This window comes from Pelobates fuscus, chromosome 8 (genome assembly GCF_036172605.1).
Source record: "Pelobates fuscus isolate aPelFus1 chromosome 8, aPelFus1.pri, whole genome shotgun sequence".
Lineage (NCBI taxonomy): Eukaryota > Metazoa > Chordata > Amphibia > Anura > Pelobatidae > Pelobates > Pelobates fuscus.
In genome coordinates this window covers 106,069,773-106,090,019 of record NC_086324.1, presented here as the reverse complement: position 1 = coordinate 106,090,019, position 20,247 = coordinate 106,069,773, and the positions used below count along the sequence as shown (strand labels likewise).

The following is a 20,247-nucleotide window of genomic DNA, read 5'->3' as shown; positions in this document are numbered from 1 at the left end:
ATGTTGTTCTCCTCGTCGGAGGAGTCGTTATGTAGGCCCCCGGCCGGGGTGATCTCGTCTAGCGTGTCCAGAGAGGGTTCCTCATCGGACGACGAGATCCCTGTTTGCTGGTCCGCCATCTTGGGCGCCATGCGCTGGAGGCCTCCCTGCATATAATCGCCGATATTCCGGGAACCTGAGGCCAGGGCTGTTTTGTTCTTCTTGGCCCGTTTCCCCATTATGTTGTGGGGGTGTATAGTCGCAAAACCGATGGTGTGACACCCGGTTTGCTGTGGTTATTTGGCTTAGTAGCACGGAGCTTCAGCTCTGCACGTCTGCTTGGTTTGCTGGTCGGCTCCGCCCCCACATGTCAGTTTTTTAACTTGATATATAGGTATGCTTGGTCTATCTTCAGTTTGACATATTTTGCACCCCCCCAGTTAATGTTACCATCATGACAGTATATATAGTATATATATTTTTATAAAGTAGACATCAAAGGTTATAGAAGATGGGGTGTTTTGATTTCTTTCCCCCAACCATTTTGCACCCCAAAGAAAGTGTAGTGGTAATTTTTTAATTCTGGTTTTAATGCACAAGTCATCTGGTTTTGGCCAGCTGGTTACGTGTTACTGCCAGAAAACTTGTTAGACAAAATGTGCAGGTAGCAAATGTACATTTAGCAGCAATCTTTAAACTGACTCCTGAAAATAGAATCTAACTGGAGATTTGGGGGAAGGAAACTGACTAACAAAAAATGGCTGCTTTCCAAAGAAACAAAAAATAAAATAAAAAGGAACACTTCTTACAACTGTTCTGTGTGATACAGCGTGAAACATGTTCCTACACACAGTCCTGGTTTCGAAGGGCAATCAGGACAGTGAAAAGGGGTGTCTGTCCTTTTCCCATTTTTAAAACAGACCCGGCAACGTTTCTGGTTTTTTTTTTTTCTCGCAGTTGGCGGTAACTTAAAAATAAAATGTCTGGACTCAGCTTGCACCGTTGTTGGAACTTGTCAATCTCCATAAATTGTTAAAGAAATTATTTTCAACTGAAATTGAGGAAAAGGTGGTTTTCCCTGGATTATTTTTTTTAAAAAAAGCAAAAATGAGTTGTGGGTTGCTATTGGCATCAGATAGATAGCCACCTTTTTATACCATGCTTTGGTTTTTCGTAAAATAAGATTTGGCTGCATCAGCTGTCCCTAAATTTTAGTGCAAGCACTTCAGCTTTGCAAAGTGCTTTGCATTCGCATACACCTAGAGCACTTTGAGGGGATGTATTGTCTCAACCCTAATCTCCCTTTGTATTTCATTAGAGATTCATCTATGGATACATTTTGTTGGGGGGTATAAACATCCGAAAATTTGTCCTGAAAATGGTCTAGCAGTGGGCGTATTTTATGAAGCCTATTGTATTGGGGATTATCTCTAGGGTGACAGAGGGTATTGTCACTGAAATGTAAAAATCTCAGCAGTAACTCGTATCTGGCTCTAGGCATGGTTTGGGAGAATACTGGACTAGACGTTATTGGGTTGGTGCTCCAGTATGAGCGAATCAATGACTTCTTTATAATCCCCATGAGCATTGTAAGAGCCCAGAATTTTTTAAGCCCTGGGACATCTGTGGGATGCCAGTCATGCTCCCTGACTGTATAGCTACCCGGATTGTTATCAATAAATTGGGTAGCATACAAGTTAGTCTGGAAAGCAATCTCCTCCCAGATGGTATCCCCTAAAAATTGTTCTACATACTGCATTGGAGAGAAGCCATCCACATTAACATTAAAGGACCACTATAGGCACCCAGACCACTTCAGCTTAATGAAGTGGTCTGGGTGCCTGGTCCAGCTAGGATTAACCCTTTTTTCTATAAACATAGCAGTTTCAGATAAACTGCTATGTTTATATTAGGGTTAATCCAGCCTCTAGTGGCTGTCTCATTGACAGCTGCTAGAGGTGCTTGCGTGCTTCTTTTTTTTTTTTTTTTTTTTTTTATATTTTAAAATTTTTATTATTCAATTTTGCACTTTACAATAAGTGAACAAATGAGTCAATACATTTCAGAACAAGTTACATGGTACAGTATTCTGGGGTGAAATTACAGTTATATACAGCTGCATATTTAAAGAATGTCAAACCTTTTAAACACCACTATTACAATATTGATAACGATAAGTATACATTCAGTGAGGTACCAATAGCGTTACTCTAAGGGTTGACTTCTGCCCGGAAGGAGCTTCGTCGAACTCGCCCGTAGTGATCACTGTGGACTAAGTATCGTGGAGAGGGGATAGTGCCGAGTCTTTGATATATTTATCCCAGGGCGCCCAGGTGTACGTAAATACATCATACGTGCCCGCTATAGAATGTGAGAGTTCCACCATCTGCCTGATGGAGTCTACCTTGGTGATCCATTCCCTAATGGATGGGGGTTTGGTTTGCTTCCATTTGAGAGGAATTAGGGCATTTGCTGCTGTAAGCAGGTGGTTGAGCAGAAGGCGTGTTGATTTTGGTAGAAGGTTGGGATATAGCATGAAGAGGAGGACCTCGGGAGATTGTGGGACCGCATACTTCGTTATAAGTGTCATTATGGTGGTTAGTTTGCTCCAGTATGTTTGGATTATTGGGCAGAACCACCAAATATGGCCTGGAGTCCCTACGTCTGTTTTGCATCTCCAACAGAGGTTGGATGTGTTCGGGAAGAAATTGCGTAACCTGGTTGGGGTAAAATGCCATCTAGAAATGCGCTTATAATTACTCTCTTGGGCAATAGTGCTAGTAGTGGACTTAAAGGTGTTTTTAAATATCGTTTCCCATTCGTCAGTTGTTAATGTAATCTTTAGGTCTTTTTCCCAGGACTTTGTGAAATCTGGGAGTTGGGCATGTAGGTTCATCTGAAGGATTTTATAGAACACGGTGATGTGTTTCTTTTTCATTGTCCCTAGGAGGGCCCTGTGCTCGAATGAGGACAGTGGTCTGTTACCTTGTGAGAGTGACTGGTGCGCTTGTAGGAAATGTGAGAGTTGTGCATAATTGTAGCATTGCATAGGTGTGTGCGTGGGCGTTTGGATTAGATTCGATAGTGGGACTATTCCCTGCCTATTGATTACATCTTTTAGACGTAGTTGTTCTTGTTGGTTCCCAAAGTTTCGGTAGGCGTGTTGTGAAAGGCCCGGTTTAAAATATGGGTTTTTAGTTATTGGGTATAGTGGGGAGGGGTAGGGGGCGATGTTTTCAAGTTTTTTGATAGTGTTCCAATATCTCAGAGTAGGGATTACTGTTGGGTGGTCTGAGTGGTTTTGTCTAATCCATGTCAGGCCCGTTTCATGCCAGGGTATTGTGCTGATGGGTACTTTTAGGCTTGTCGCTTCTATTTGTACCCATTGTTTCTGGTTATAGGCATTGGTCCAATCATAAATTCTGGAGAGGACCACTGCCTTGTGGTATGTCTCTATGTCTGGTACTCCTAGGCCTCCGTGGAACTTATGTCTCGTCAGTTGTGTATATTGGGTTCTCGGGCGTTTACCGGCCCATAGGAAAGTGGAGAGGACGTGTTTTACCGTCTTAAAGAAAGCGGCTGGTATTTTTATAGGCAGTGTTTGTAGTGCATATAGGAATTTCGGCAAGATGGCCATTTTTAGTATGTGTACTCTGCATAGCCAGCTGAACTGGGGTTTGTTCCAATTTTTTAAGTCCCTATCTATGTTGGCCAATAGTGGGGGGAAGTTGAGTTCGTATGTTTTGTTAAGTGTATTTGTGAGTTGTATTCCTAGATACCTTACTGAGGTCTGTGGCCAGTGGAAGGGGTACGTCTGCTTAAGTCGGGACCCTAGCTCTTCTGGGATGGTTAAGGGCAGGATCTCACTTTTGCTACTATTCATTTTATAGTTGGACACCAAGTTATACTGGTCAATTTCCCGTAGCAGGTGAGGTAGTGAGGTTTCAGGGTTTCGTATTGTGTATAAAAGGTCGTCTGCAAAAGCAGACACTTTATACTCCCTGTCCGCTATTTGTATACCTTGAATATTCGGGTTGTCTCTGATTCCCTGGAGGAAGGGTTCCAGTGTCAGGATGAACAAAAGGGGGGAAAGGGGACACCCTTGTCTCGTCCCATTGGAGATGTGAACTGTGTTCGTGAGTTGGCCATTAACTCTTATTTTAGCCCCCGGTCTGGAATAAATGGCTGAGAGCCAAGCTAGCCAGTTGGGCCCGAAGCCCATGGCCTGCATTGTAGCTTTTAACAGGGCCCAGTCCACCCTGTCGAACGCCTTTTCGGCGTCGATCGTGAGGATAAGGCTCGGGTCCCTTCCCATCTGTGCATGGTATATGAGATTCAATACTTTGGTGGTATTAGTCTTGGCTTCTCGGCCTGGCACGAACCCTGATTGGTCTGGGTGGACTAGTCCCTGCAGGTAGGGCTTGAGGACCGCCAGTATCTTTGTAAAGATTTTTAAGTCGACGTTTATTAGGGAGATGGGCCTGTAGCTGCCACATTCCGTTGGATCCTTGCCTGGTTTGGGAATGAGTGTGATATGAGCTTCAAGTGTTTCTCGCGGTAGGGTGTGACCTTGGTTTAAGGAGTTACAAGCCTGTAGGAACGGTTTGTTCAGGGTTGCGGAAAATGTTTTAAAGTATTTGGCCGAGAAGCCATCAGGCCCTGGACTTTTTCCTAACGGCAACTGTCGTGTGATTAGTGAGAATTCCTCGGGTGTAAGTGGAGAGTCTAGTATTTGTCTGGCATTGGGTGGTATCGTTTGTGCTAATCTCTGAGTGAGAAAGTTTTGGATGTCCTCTGGGTCTGGTGGTTGGGGCCTGAGATTATATAGGTTCGTATAGTAGGAGTGGAATTCTTTCATTATGTCTGGCAATAGGTGAGTCACATTCCCAGCGGAGTTTTTGATGTGGGTTATGTACGTTTGTTGCCTCTCTTTTTGTATCGCCCTGGCCAACATGCGGCCACATTTTCCGCTCTGGGTGTAATATTTATGTTTGGAGTAAAAGAGTGACTTCTGGATTTTTGCGTTCAGTAGTGTTTGGAGAGAGGAGCGCTTGTCCACTAGTTCTTTGTAGGTATCTAGGTGTAAGTGGTGTTTGTGGGTGCGTTCTAGGCGTCTGATGTCTGTCGTGAGGGATGTAATCTGAGCCTCCCTCGCTTTCTTTTGTCTGGAAGCTAGGCAATTATGTGTCCTCGTATTACAGCTTTGTGGGCCTCCCATATAACCGTGGGCGATACTGCCGGGGTACAATTTTCTTCAAAATACTTAGTAAGTGTCTCACGTAATGAGGCTACATGGGCCGGGTCGTTGAGTAGTGTGTCATTAAGCTTCCACTGTGATCTTGATGGGATCAAGTTTGGTATCTGAATTGTCATGGAGAGGGGGCCATGGTCAGACCAGGTAATAGGGCCATACTCGCAGGATTGTATGAGGTGTAGGTGCCTATGTTGGAGAAAAAGCATGTCTAATCTTGAGTATGTATGTTTAACCGCTGAGAAAAAGGAATAGTCTCGAGAGGTGGGATGTGTCACATGCCAGCAGTCGAAGAGATGATGCTCGTCTAGGAGCTGGACAATTCTGGACCTGGAGGTTGCATTGTACTTGGTGTATTTGGAGGTTGTGTCCAAGTCAGAGTCTATTGAAATGTTGAAGTCTCCCCCTAAAATAAGGATCCCTTCCGTGACTTTGTCTACTGCAGTAAGGTATTTGCGGGTGTGTGTGCATTGTTTGTTGTTGGGGAGGTATAGGTTGGCGAGAGTCACTACTGAGTTTCCTATCTTTCCTTTGACTATCAGAAGCCTGCCATCTGCGATTGATTGGTGTGACAGGTACGTGAAGGGTATATGTGCATTTATGAGAATGGCCACCCCTTTTGATTTGGAACCTTCATAGTTGCTAAAGTAGCCTATCGGGTAATGTTTATTGCGTAGGGTTGGGGCTGAGTCTGCTTTGAAATGTGTTTCTTGTAGAAACGCTATATCTGTTCTAAGATCGTGAAGTTCCCTGAGAGCTAGAGATCTTTTGAGAGGGGATTTAAGTCCTCTCACATTTAGGGTCGTTATACGAATTGTAGCCATGGTGGATTGGTCAGAGAGGGGGAAAATCTCACTGCTACAAAGAGTGTGGAGTATTAGGATTGTGTAAGAAGTGGATGCCCAGATATTAGTATGTGAGGAGAGGTGACTCCAAGAAAATTAAAGTAGGTGCAATTATCAACGTAACAATAGAAAAATAAACCGGATTAAATCCAACTATATACAAAGACTTAGGATAAACTCTGGAGCTAGCGAATGAGAGTGCTTTTGTCTTATGAATGGGTAAGCCCTTTTAGCCGGTGGCTTCCCCCTTGCGTGTTGGGTGAACACGGGGAGACAGGTAAGGCACCGCTTGGGCTTGTATTGCTGCTACAGAGGATTCCACAGTCTATCTGTGGTGGAGGGGGGAAGTCTAGGTTGGTGTGTGCGAAGAAGGGGTGGTGGCGGGTAATCCACCTGTTTAGTTATGAATGGATATGTGTTTCGGGCGTTGTATTTCTGTAAGGAATTGGGACCAATTTATGCGCTGCGAGTGGGCCTCTGGGCCCGCAGGGTATTTTAGAGCAGCTTTCCTATACAGGGTTGTTAAAGGTTTCAAACTAGAGTAGCACTCTCTCTCGCTCTCTCTTGGTCGTAGTATCCCCTGGCCCCCACCCCGCCCCCATTCACCCGCAACCCTCCCATATCCTTCTAATACAGGTTATAATACAATGATAGAGAGGTGGGGATGGAAAAAGAGCATGTCATGGGGGAGAGGGCCCGGGGTCGCCCCCGTGGGTCCCTCTAGCCCCCCGTCGCCCCTGAGGATCATAGCAGGCGGGGGAAGCGGTTCAGAGGGGGGACGGTAGGTTATCCAAGGGGAGGGAGGGTAGGAGAGAGAATATAGAGGCAGATTTGATCAATAACATGTTAAAGTGATTAAACACAATCGGGAGACCTCTAGGTAAATAGGCCACCTCAGCTCCCCGCTCTGGCATGTGCTGAGGAGGAGGAGGCACTCCCAAATACAAGTTGTGTGTTACCTATCCCATGCTAGTGGTGAGAGTCACTGGTTTGGTTCGGTAGGTCATTTTGATGTTGCACAGTCTCGTCTTTCGATGTTGTGGCTGAAGTGCCTCTACCTTTTCACCGGTCGTCTCCTTGGCAAGGGAGGATTGCCCTCCCCAGTGGTAAAGTCCTCTTGTGAGTCTCTTGAGAAACCTTTGTGCTGGAGTCCTTTTTACTGACGGGGAGAGGCATGAGGGGCCTCATATAGTGTGAAGCCAAAGTCTGAGTCTTTTTTGCTGATTGTCTGGAACGGTCAAAAACAGAGTGGTGGTCCGTAAATAAAAAATAAGTAATATCCTATTGGTCGTTTATGTGATTTTCCGATCATCTCTGGTGTAATCTTGTCTTGGGCGTCAGATTCGGTGCGGTTCTGCTCGTTGCCCTTGTGAGTTTCGCTGAGGAAGTTGGTTATCATTACGACGCCTCTTTGGCGGAGTTTGCCATCTCGATCTCTGAGGGCGAGGGTAGTTATGAGGCGCTTGGATCGGGCCGTACCAGTCGGGAATCTGCACGTCGGGTAAGTTTAAAGTAGACGTAAATACGGCGATATCCTCTGCAGTGGTCACGGTAGCGGTGGTTCCGTTGTGCGTGGCAGTTAACGAGAGGGGGAATCCCCATCTGTACTTGATGTTTCTAGCGCGTAGTAGATCTGTCAGGGGTCTAAGAAGCCGTCTTGCTTGTAGTGTCATCCATGAAAGGTCAGGGTAAATTTGTATTTGGGCCCCAAGAAATAGCAGCGGTTGGGACGTTTTTCTTAGTTCTCGAAGTATTTCTTCTTTCGTTCCAAAATAATGTAAACGGCAAATTATGTCTCTTGGGGCGTCTGAGGCTGGGCCTCGCGGTCTCAGCGCTCTATGAGCTCTATCAAACAGAATGTGCTCCGCTGGATCTTTGTGGAGTAAGTAATTGAATAGCTCTTGTAGTAATTTAGGAAGGTTTTCCCCTTCAACTTCTGGTATGCCTTTTAGCCGCAGGTTGTTGCGTCTTCCCCTATTATTAATATCATCAATAGCTCTGTACATCATGGCCATCTGCGTATTTTGTGCTTCTAGGGCCTGTTGAACCTGCTGAACTTGGGTGAGTGTGTGGTCTTGGTTGTCTTCAAGCGATTCTAATCTTTCCTCTACCCCTTTAACCTCTGCCGCCATATTGTCTAATTTATTTTGGAATGAGGATTCCATTTTCTGGATTAAAGCATGAATATCCTGTTCTGTTGGCAGATTATTCAGTATAGCTCTCAGATCTGCATCTATGTGTGTGGAAGCTGTGTCCGAGCTGGCTGGGCTTAGTGGGGGTGAGGATGGGGATTGCTCGTTTAAAACTTCCGCCGCCATTTTGGGGCCTACTTCCTCGGCGTTTTTCGCCGGATTATCTTTAAAGAATTTGGTGAGAGTGCCGTTTTTGCTGTGGACTGCTTCTGGGAGGTTTGAGCTGGGTTGGTACCTTTTCTGGGGTGTCCCATATTGCGTTGTTCGCCCGATGTCAGTGGATTACCCGCGGTCCCTGTCAGAGCTCAGCTACAGCACGTCCAGCTCGGCTCGCGGTTAGCTCCGCCCCCCGCTTGCGTGCTTCTTACTGTGAAAATCACAGTGAGAGGACGCCAGCGTCCATAGGAAAGCATTGTAAATGCTTTCTTATGAGACTGGCTGAATGCGCGCGCGGCTCTTGCCGCGCATGCGCCTTCAGCCGAGGAGGAGGAGAGGAGGAGGAGAGCTCCCCGCCCGGCGCTGGAGAAAGAGGTAAGTTTAACCCTTTCCTACCCTTAGAGCCCGGCGGAAGGGGGACCCTGACGAGTATGTTTTCCTGGTACTATAGTTGTCCTTTAATGCCTGAATTGGCACTAAAAGGGGGGACGTTTGGCTCGGCTAACTGTGGAGGTACCCAGTCCTCCTCCACATTCGGCGTAGCAGAGGAAGCACAGCTTCTTTCTTCAGCCGGCTCACACACAGATGACATGTCGTCTTGACTAGACGTGTCAGAAACACCCACTTTGACAGCAGCCAAATTGGCTGTTACTATCTGCCTGGGATGTCCGGCAGATAGTTACAGCGTTATACCGGCCGGAGCGATCTTTGATCGCTACCCGCAGCCCGTTTTTTGCTATGACGGTTCAGGACCGTCAGCGGTCCAAACGCTCGTTTTACCGCTGACGTTCCTGAACCGTCAGCGGTCCTGAAGGGGTTAAAAACGCTCTGGTCCTTAACGTACAACATCTTAAAAACAGGCTGGTCCTTAACCCCTTAAGGACACATGACATGTGTGACATGTCATGATTCCCTTTTATTCCAGAAGTTTGGTCCTTAACCCCTTAAGGACCAAACTTCTGGAATAAAAGGGAATCATGACATGTCACACATGTCATGTGTCCTTAAGGGGTTGAGGGGTTAAGGACTGAGGCAGTTGTACAAGTTGTGATCAAAACAAAGCGTAAACAAAACCTTGAATTTGCGCTATATGTCTTGTCACGAGCGTGGGCTATAGGCCCAGCAGAGACAGTGGGGAGAGTGTGGAAGTGACAGGGTTAATGACACCAGACCCCTGGTTACCTGTTGCTAGTCCCAGCAACCACTCAATTAACCCCTGTAATCCCTTCTACACTAACCCCCTAGTACACACTTTACTGCCACCACCAAGACTTTTATACCCGGGCGTCTTAGGTTACCCCACACACAGGAGAATTATAGGATCACAGTTCTACTTTTACTAATCAAACACTTATAATTAACCCTTTTTGGTAACGTGTTTACCTGAGCTCTCCGGAGAATGAAGCTCGTAGAAAACAGAGACACAAGCTGATTAATTAAACATTTAATCTGACAAAAAGGATTCACAGTGCTGAGTACAAAATACAGAAATAAATGACATACAGATAACAAATTGCAAAACAGTACATAAAATAAAATAGGAGAAAACACAAGAAATTCCTTACATATATTTACCCAATATAGAATTCTTGTGGGAGTCTTAGATGGTATTGATCTCCTAGAAGTTACTGACAAAAGAAAAAATGAATAACTGAACTCTGGATAGTCCAGCACCCTCATTATATATCTAAACTAGTTATTTCTCAGTGGGCAGACTCCTGGGGGGGGGGGGGGGGTTGGTCTGGCAGTCTATTTCCCACTCTATGAAATTCCTTGTGTCCAGCTCTGGTGATGGCTATCTAGATGTTTTATGGTCTAGGCCTGGTGCAAGATCAAAGACCACAATAAATGCCATCCCAAGGTTTACAAAAAAAAACAACTCTTAACATATATAAACACACATCAAACAAGATGCTTTTGGCATGACACCTCCCCCTTAAGATGGTGGACAGAAAAATTCAGCCACAGACTGATTTATCTGTCAACCATTAACCCCCTAGTTGCCGAGACAGGCCATCCGCATTCCCATGCAAGCTGCCCTTTTTGTGCTGGGCAGTGAAATTATTCTGTTGGAGGATAAGGCTCCAACGGAGCAGTTTATCATTGTTACTTGACACCTGCAGCAGGTTGTGATCAGTCCATACCACAGCTACATCCTCAACAAACATGCCTGATTTGCCTGTTTCAATTTCCCATCGATCTCTGGTAACATCCCTTAAACCACACCCACTGCGCTCATGTAGTAGTTGTAAGGGGAAGAAACCAATGGATTTCTGCAGCACTCCCCGGTAAGCACACAAAAAAGCAGACAGACAACACTCCCAGGATAGATGTGCTCTATCAACACCCATCATCTCTTTAATTTTTGGGTCTGTCTGCTGGGCTTGTTGCACTATCAGACTCTGAATCTTTGGTTCACAATCAGAAAGTTGCTCAGGTGTATGCGCGAGTTGTGATAAACTGACAAGGTTCCTGGTTCCTCTAACAGTATGTTTCCCTGCAGCCATCCTTCCTGGACCCACAGGCTGAGTTTGTCCGTGCCCCTCACTTTCACTCCAGGTCATCACACATACAGAACTTTGGAAACTGGCTAAGCCTGGCGCAGAGTACAGCTCACACACCCTCTGCCCTCCCTCATAGCCTTGCTGTCCCTTCACAGTTTCACCCAACTCATCACATACGTCTGCTTCAGGCACATATTGGCACATATATTCATTCAGCCCCCTCTCGCTGGAAGGCTTTTCCCATACATTTTCACAGGACACATTTGACCCCCCTTGATCAGATACAGAATTTTGCACACACTCACATAATTTCTTCTCCAAGGCAGGCCATCCTCTCACAATCTCACATAGCCCCTCAGACTCTCCTGCTGCAGCCCTGACCCACTGCTGACTTGGTACCACTGCGACTAGTGGTACACTGCGACTAGTGGTACACATCCCTTGCTCTTACCTTCCTCCACTCCCTTATTCTCTGACATCCCAGCCTCACAGTATTTTGATACAGGCACATCACTACTCACCCCTATCTCACATTTGGTAGACATCACTGGTTCAGCTACAGGTAGATATTCATCCACACCCTGCTCTCCCTCCCAGCAATCACAGTTCACAAGGTCTCCCAAAGTTTCACACAATACCTTAGGTGGAGCAGTCAGCCCTTCTGGCTCACAAACAGTGTCCTGTGGAGCATAGTGACAGAGCATCCTGCCCAAATCATTCCCCAACAGAACATTAACAGGGATATCCTCTGAAATCCCCACTTCCCGCAAACCTTTGCCTGCACCCCAATCAAGGTACACACATGCCAGGGGCACAGCGGGGCGCACCCCCCCCAATTCCTTTGATGGACATGGTTCTTCCAGGGATTATGTCCTCCGTATTTACCACTTCAGGGCACACCAGGGTGAATGAAGCTCCAGAATCTCTCAGTCCCATGGTCACTCGGTCACCCACAATTACACTCTGCAGGTTATCGTTTCGTTTCCCCACGGACCCACCCACAAGCAAAACTGATGGTGCCCCTCTACGGGCTGGTGAGGGTATATTCCTAGTGGGGCAAGTCCTGCTCAGATGACCAATCTGGTTGCATCGAAAACAACGGCGGGCATCTGACTCACTTGACATAGCCCTGGCTACGCTGGCAGTTGGCGGTGAAGTTCTCACTGCAGATCTTACAGGTGGTGATTGAACTGTAGCTTCTCTCCAGGTCGAAGTAGCAGCTGACACCAGTCCACGCCTGGATGTGGGTGCATGGATGTCGGCATAGTCATCTGCCAGTTCTGCAGCAGCTCTAGCATTTTTTGGCTTTCTTTCCAAAATCCACTCTCGTACATTAGGGCTCCGGGTCTGCAAGAACTGCTCCAGGACCATTAAGTCATTAAGGGCTTCATAGGTAGTAGCTTGTACTCCGGTTACCCATTGCCGGAACGTGGTTTCTAATTGTGCAACATATAGAATGCAGCTGGATGATGGGCATTGCTGCATACTCCTAAACTTTTTCCTGTAAGACTCAGGAGTAAGGTTAAAAGTTTGTTGCAATGCAGATTTGATTGCCTCATAGTTGTTATCAGTCTCTGGGGGAAGGGACACAAACACATCCAAGGCTTTCCCTTTCAATTGTGTAGTTAAATATCTGCCCCACTGGTCTGAGGGTAGTTGATGCTGCCTGCATACTTTCTCAAAACTTTTTAAAAATACATCCAAATATGTCCCTTCTTCGAGGGAAGGAAAATCATTCTTACGGAGCCTACGTGTGCTGGACTCTGATGCATTGCTGTTCAGTGAGGACTGAAGGGTAAATTGCAGTTTAGCAAGTTCCAGCTCATGTCTCCTTTGCGCCTCCCTTTCAGCTAGCCTCTCTGCAGATTCCCTTTCTGCAGCCTGCCTTTCGGGTAGCCTCTCTGCAGATTCCCTTTCTGCAGCCTGCTGTTGGATCATCACATGCAGCCATCAGTTGCCGAAATAAATCAGTTGAGCAAATGTCCTTAATGTTTTGAGGGGTACAACCACCAGGCATTTCAGTAAGCAACACTCCTGCAGTAGTAGGGAGCTCAGTAACCCTTTCAGTTTCCGTCTCTGGCTGGAAAACATGGCAATAAGTTGTGCCTTATTTTTGCCAAAAGTTGGTAAATCCTTTTCTTGGCACAACAATTTCAAGGCCTCTTCCGAGTGTTTGCGATAGGCCTCCATATTCACAAATAGGATAGAGAAAGAAAAACAAAAGATGGGAGAGGGAAGAACTGTTTTGCACTTTGTATGTATTTTAAATCAGCACTGAGCTTGGTCTTTGGAAATTACACAAAAACAAGTATGCAATTTCTTTTAGTGCTTTACAGACCCCCTTTACAGGTAAACTTTAGCAAGCACTAAAAATCTCTAAATATATCCCACTGCTGCCGCCAGTTTGTCACGAGCGTGGGCTATAGGCCCTGCCGAGACAGTGGGGAGAGTGTGGAAGTGACAGGGTTAATGACACCAGACCCCTGGTTACCTGTTGCCAGTCCCAGCAACCACTCAATTAACCCCTGCAATCCCTTCTACACTAACCCCCTAGTACACACTTTACTGCCACCACCAAGACTTTTAAACCCGGGCGTCTTAGGTTACCTCACACACAGGAGAATTATAGAATCACAGTTCTACTGTTACTGATCAAACACATATAATTAACCCTTTTTGGTAACGTGTTTACCTGAGCTCTCCGGAGAATGAAGCTCGTAGAAAACAGAGACACAAGCTGATTAATTAAACATTTAATCTTACAAAAAAAGATTCACAGTGCTGAGTACAAAATACAGAAATAAATGACATACAGATAACAAATTGCAAAACAGTACATAAAATAAAATAGGAGAAAACACAAGACATTCCTTACATATATTTACCCCATATAGAATTCTTGTGGGAGTCTTAGATTTTATTGATCTCCTAGAAGTTACTGACAAAAGAAAAATGAATAACTGAACTGCCTTGATAGTCCAGCACCCTCATTATATATCTAAACTAGTTGTTTCTCAGTGGGCAGACCCCTGGGGGGGATCAGAGGGGGTTGGTCTGGCAGTCTATTTCCCACTCTATGAAATTCCTTGTGTCCAGCTCTGGTGATGGCTATCTAGATGTTTTATGGTCTAGGCCTGGTGCAAGATCAAAGACCACAATAAATGTCATCCCAAGATTTACAAAAAAAAACAACTCTTAACATATATGAACACACATCAAACAAGAACTCATGCTTTTGGCATGACATCCAGTTTTAAACTGATGGAAGAGAGTGCTATAATTCTTTATCGCCGAATGGTGAAAGGAACCAGCCTAGATATAGAATGCCATTAAGCAGAGTAGATAGTGGGAACTGCACTTAATCCCAGCGGCCACGGGTGCTCCGGATCAGGACCAGCAATCCCAGAATAATATGCAAAGAAGAAAGAATCACAGGCACTCCGAATTCAAGCCGCAGGCAGTTTTATTGTAACAAAATGCAACGCAACGTTTCAACAGTAAAGGTATTTTTCATGCTGACACCACATGGTGAAAAATGTGCTTATATAGCAAAAAGTGACAAACAGGAAATCAGTCCATAATCCAATTAACTCATTAACCTGATTAATTGTTAGTTAATACAGAATATAAATAATAATATTGCAAAACAAACAAGTATCAAATCCCATAGTATATTCATTATATCAAATTTAACAAACAGTAATACATCTATCACTAAATACAAAATCATAAATTACTATACAATTGTACAATTGCTAGGCAGAATGTGGAATGTGGAATGTGGAATGTGTATACATAAACATCCCATTGCAGCATACAAGATCATCATTTATAGTCAAATGTTTAAATGAATAGCTTACCTATAAGTGCCCAAATAGAGGAGAGAGGATAAGAAGATAAATAAATAAAACAAAAAAATAAATACATAATAGATATCCCCATTGCTGTCCGAACGCGGCTCACTTCCGGGTGTGTGAACCGCATATGACGTCACTGGAACGCAAACGAAGCAACCTCCTAAAGACAGATCGTATAACCAACACAGTGGAGCCTGTGCAATGTGCCTCAAGACACAGAGCGCCGAAATACTAAATAATGTATCTCCCCAGAGCGTAAATGTTTTAATTTAATTATTCGTTGTCTTTACCTCCGTAGTGTACTTCAATTTAAATGGGTTCTTTTGTGCGTCTGGTTTATCATCCTTACGATATTCATTGTTAATCAAAGTACGTTGTAATTTGTACATCTCAACTTCCATTTTATAAATTCTTTATTTTTGCGTGCATTAAAGTAACATAGATGCATTCATGGCCACAACGGCTCATATTCAACATGTCAAACAATTAAAACATAGATGGCTGTCATATCATAGCACTGTTTTATAATATAGGGTTATCTCTAGAGGAGAAGGTCTGTGTTGGTAACTGTAATGCCCTTGGTGAGGGTGAGGTGTGCCCGATGCTACTCTCTAATTTTTTAACTGCCCTATAGGGCTACCCCTTCGCCTTGTATGAAGTAGTCGTTCTCTGAGTGGTTTGCAGTGTTTCGGCTAGGGGGGGGGGGGATTAGGGGTGTCGTAGTGCAATGCGGGTTACATTGTAACGTTGCTAGACGGGCTTCTGCAACCCTATCTGGGTATTCATGGTATGAGTATGGCAGTTTGCCCATTCTAGGTGTGTTAGCCACTAGATGCTGCGGCTATACAGTGGTGGCTTCGTCGGGTCGCTATGTATGGGCATTGCATAAAACACAAATGAAATAAATGAAGTGTCTAAGGAAGTAATAAAGGGAACCATTATAGAAAACATTAGAATAAACATTATAAAAAAAACATTAACAGCAGGTAGTGGTTCCGCTGATTTTGTAGTCTCTGACTGTGTGAGACGGTCCGTCTACGTGGATGGTGGAATGGAAAGTGAGGGAAAGTCCCTGTAGGTTGGTTCGCTGGTGATTCTTCAAGTGGGGGATCCACCTGGGGAGGCCCTGGGAGGGTTCCGCGGGGTAAAGTCCCGGATAGTGTCGGGGTTCAAGTGGGCAATGCTCCGTCTGGGTGGCGGTGCTGCTTGTAAGATACCTGTTGCTTGTAGATGGGTTTCCAGCTCCAGCTTGTCTTACGCCTTGTATATGGTCCCATTGAGGGTGAAGGATACAGCACGAGGCGTGCCCCATTTATACGGTATGTCCTTAGCACGTAAATGATGCAAGAGGGGTTGGAGGTCTTTGCGCCAGGCTATTGTGGTCCTGGTCAGATCTGGGAACGCCGTCAGCGATGCCCCTTCGAACTTTAGGGGGGTTTTGCCCCGCAATGCAGTCGCAAGCGTGCTCTTGTCAGCCAGTGTCTGGAACCGCAGGATGAGGTCTGCCGTCGCTGCTGTCGGTGCCCTGGGTGATTTCGGCAGCCGAAACATGCCGTCAAGTTTTATTGATTTTACCCGCTTAGGCGGTAGTAGTACCTCCAGCAGGCGCCTAACGTAGTGAGGTAAATCATCCAGGCCTACAGACTCCGGCACCCCCCTCAGCTTTAGGTTACACCGCCTTCGCTGGTCCTCCATGGTGTCAAGCCTGTTGTTAGTGGCGTTTTGCCATTTGACCAGGCCTGTGATAGTCTGCTCGAGTGCCTGTAGCCTTGTGTCTTGGGAGCTTGAGCTGGCCTCTAGCTGGGTAATTTTGATCGTGGCTCCTTCGACGGCCTTTCGATAATGGGCCATGTCAGCCGCCAGGTCTTTGCGGAGTTCCGCCAGCATGGTTTTGAGTTGCTCGGCAGTGACCGGGTCCCCGGGTTTCGGGGGTACTTGTCTAGTGTCTGTAGGTGGCCTGTAGGATGCACCCTCCAGGATGTCGGCAGCGAAATCCTCCGATGAATATGAGGAAAGGTCGTCATGCTGCGCCATTTTGGGCCACGCGGCCTGTTGTGAAAGCCGAAGCATCTCACCAATGTCCCTTCCGTGGGGGCTTTTTTCGGCTTTTGCTTTCTTAGATTTTCTACCCATGGTCTATTAGCCCGTGTTTGGGTGGTGTGTGGGGAGGTTTTAGGCTCGATTTCCACCATATATCTTCGATTTTGAAAAGTCAGAGACGGAGCTCCGAGAAAGTGCGTCCACTCCGTTGCTCAGTCGGCTCCGCCCCCCCTCAACTTCCATTTTAAAGGGATCAGGTTTGGTTACTGGGACAAATGTTAGTCCTTTAGAAAGTACTGAGTAATGATCCACAGTCAATGTTTTCTGAGAGAGGTTAAAGACATTGGTTATCTCTTCCGTATTAAATTAATACAGTGAGAAGGAAATTCCTTTCCTCGATGTAACCATATATAAAGATGGAGATTGGAGACAAATTGGGGTACACACTCCATCGCAAGAAAACAGACAGAAACACTTTACTTTCAATAACCAGCTATCATCCACAGCGACTTAAAGACTCACTACCCATATCCCAATACATGCGTGTACTCCGCTATAAAAGTGATGCGAAGAATCGAGAGAGGCAATTGAAAGAAATGACCCTTAGATTTCAAGAGAGGGGCTATCATTTGAAGTCACTTGAGGAAGCTAAAATTCGAGCTGTTGAGAAATGGACACAGGAGACTAATGGAGCATATGTGAAATCAAACCTAGATACGCCCAAGATTGACTTACCACTTACATACCATACAGGGTCTACACAAATTCGCAAATCTAAAGATAGACATTGGGACATACTTAATTCAGACAAATACCTACCTTCTATATTTAGCAAGAAACTTACCATCAGCTACAAAAGAAATAAGAATTTAAGAGACATTATGGTTCGTGGTGATCCTATACAAAGTTGCAAGAAAAGTGTAACATATAAGAAACTTGGATGCTACAGATGTAGCGGCTGTGTCACCTGTAGCCATATGAATTCTGGAAACTCCTTTGCTCATCCTCACAGTGGGAAAATAATTAACATCCCACATTACATCACGTGCACAATGTGATTTACCTCATAACATGCCCATGTGGATTATCTCATGCCCATGTGATTTACCTCATAACATGCCCATGTGGATTATCCTACGTAAGGAAGACGGATCTAACCCTACGAGACCACATCCGAGGACACAGGTCCAGCATCATGACGGCCTTCAGGGATCAAAAAACTGATGAGCCAGTAGCCAAACACTACCTAGCAGCTTCACATAGACTCCCCACACTTAAATGTATGGCTATAGATCATGTCCCCCCTTTACCCCGTGGGGGTGACAGATCTAGATTATTGCTTCAAAGGGAAGCATACTGGATTTTTACACTTGATACGGTCACACCTAAAGGCCTCAGCGAATATAATACTTATTCTATGTTTTTGTAAATGGAATGAGGGTAATGCTGGCATTCTATATCTAGGCTAGTTCCTTTCACCATTCGGCGATAAAGAATTATAGCACTCTCTTCCATCAGTTTAAAACGGGAGTACATAACATTGGTTTTTGAATCCATGTATGCCTTGCCCCGATTTATTCGATAACGCATTGTCAGACATGTGCCTAGTTATATTAGGGCCAGTTTGTATATAAGTTTTCTAAGATTATTTTGTAAGGAATCTCCAGTGTTTATTCATTAGTGATGCACTATGTTTATAGACACATGTGGTCTATTTTCCTCATTTATAATATAATAATACAACACGTTCTTTCATGCCCCAGGCAACGGATTCCTGTAATTAGATAACCTCTGATCAGTTCTTAGGAACAATCACAATATTGTTCAATATTGTTTATTATTGTATTTCCTGCAGTATGCTAGGTATTATTCTAGTCTAAGATATACATAATAAATGCAATAGGTTTTTGTTACTTGCTGTCTGTTTAACAATGTTTGTATAACTTTTGCGCTGTAAACGCGGATATATGTATACATAATAATATAGGCACTTGATTACACTTATTGTACTGTATAGCACACTTGTCAGAGGAGGAAATATTGGGATGTTTTTCACTTTGTATGTGTGTTCACTTTAATAATTTTTTTCACGTGGGACACTTTGCTTTGGTTACATTTATATTCCATTACTTCCTCTCTGGCAGGCTATATGATTAGCTCTACAAATTCCTCCATGTAGTGTATATTTTTGACATGGTTTGTCAATCATAATATTGTGGGTTAAAAGGACACTATAGTCACCTGAACAACTTCAGCTCCCTGCAGCCTTTTTCTTGTAAGCACTGTATGAAGTTTGGAACACCTCTTGTTGCAGTCAATCAGACGGCCACCAGAGGGACTTCCGAGTTCAGAGGCCCTAAAAAGGCCTCACGTCTGACGTATTCACGCATTGGTGAATACTTCAGACATACTATCAGCACACAAAGCACTGTGCACGCGCTTTGTGTGCTGAGGCTGTCAGCACTGCGTGGGAGTGGCTTAAGAAGACAGGTCTGAAAAGGCTGAAGACGGAGGAGGAGAGGATTCAAACAGTAAATAAATTTATTTAGTGAGTGTGGGTGGGTGACTGAGGGTGAGTGGGTGAGGATGGATGATGGGAGTGGATGGATGATATGGATGATGGGAGTGGATGAATTTGGGGATGGATTTGGATGATGGGAGTGGATGGATGATATGGATGATGGGATTGGATTGATTTGGGGATGGATTTGGATGATGGGAGTGGATGGATGATATGGATGATGGAAGTGGATGGATTTGGATGATGGGAGTGGATGGATGATATGGATGATGGGAGTTGATGGATGATGGGATTGGATTGATTTGGGGATGGATTTGGATGATGGGAGTGGATGGATGATATGGATGATGGAAGTGGATGGATTTGGATGATGGGAGTGGATGGATGATATGGATGATGGGAGTTGATGGATGATGGGATTGGATTGATTTGGGGATGGATTTGGATGATGGGAGTGGATGGATGATATGGATGATGGAAGTGGATGGATTTGGATGATGGGAGTGGATGGATGATATGGATGATGGAGTGGATGGTATGGATGATGGGAGTGGATGATTTGGATGATGGGAGTGGATGGATTTGGATGATGTGAGTGGATGGATGATGGGATTGGATGGATTTGGATGATGGGAGTGCGTGGATGATGGGATTGGATTGATTTGGGGATGGATTTGGATGATGGGAGTGGATGGATGATGGGAGTGGATTGATTTGGATGATGGGAGTGGATGGATGATGAGAGTGGATGGATTTGGATGATGGGAGTGAATGGATGATGGGATTGGATTGATTTGGGGATGGATTTGGATGATTAGAATGGATGGATGATGGGAGTGGATGGATTTGGATGATGGGCGTGGATGGATGATGGGAGTGGATGGATTTGGATGATGGGAGGG

General features: G+C 45.0%; 1 protein-coding gene across 1 annotated transcript in view; it reads left to right on the top strand.

The window, feature by feature from the left end:
* The window catches only part of RFTN2 (raftlin family member 2), a 484,037-nt gene that overhangs the window by 45,343 nt on the left and 418,447 nt on the right, over window positions 1-20,247 (top strand). The window lies entirely within an intron of this gene.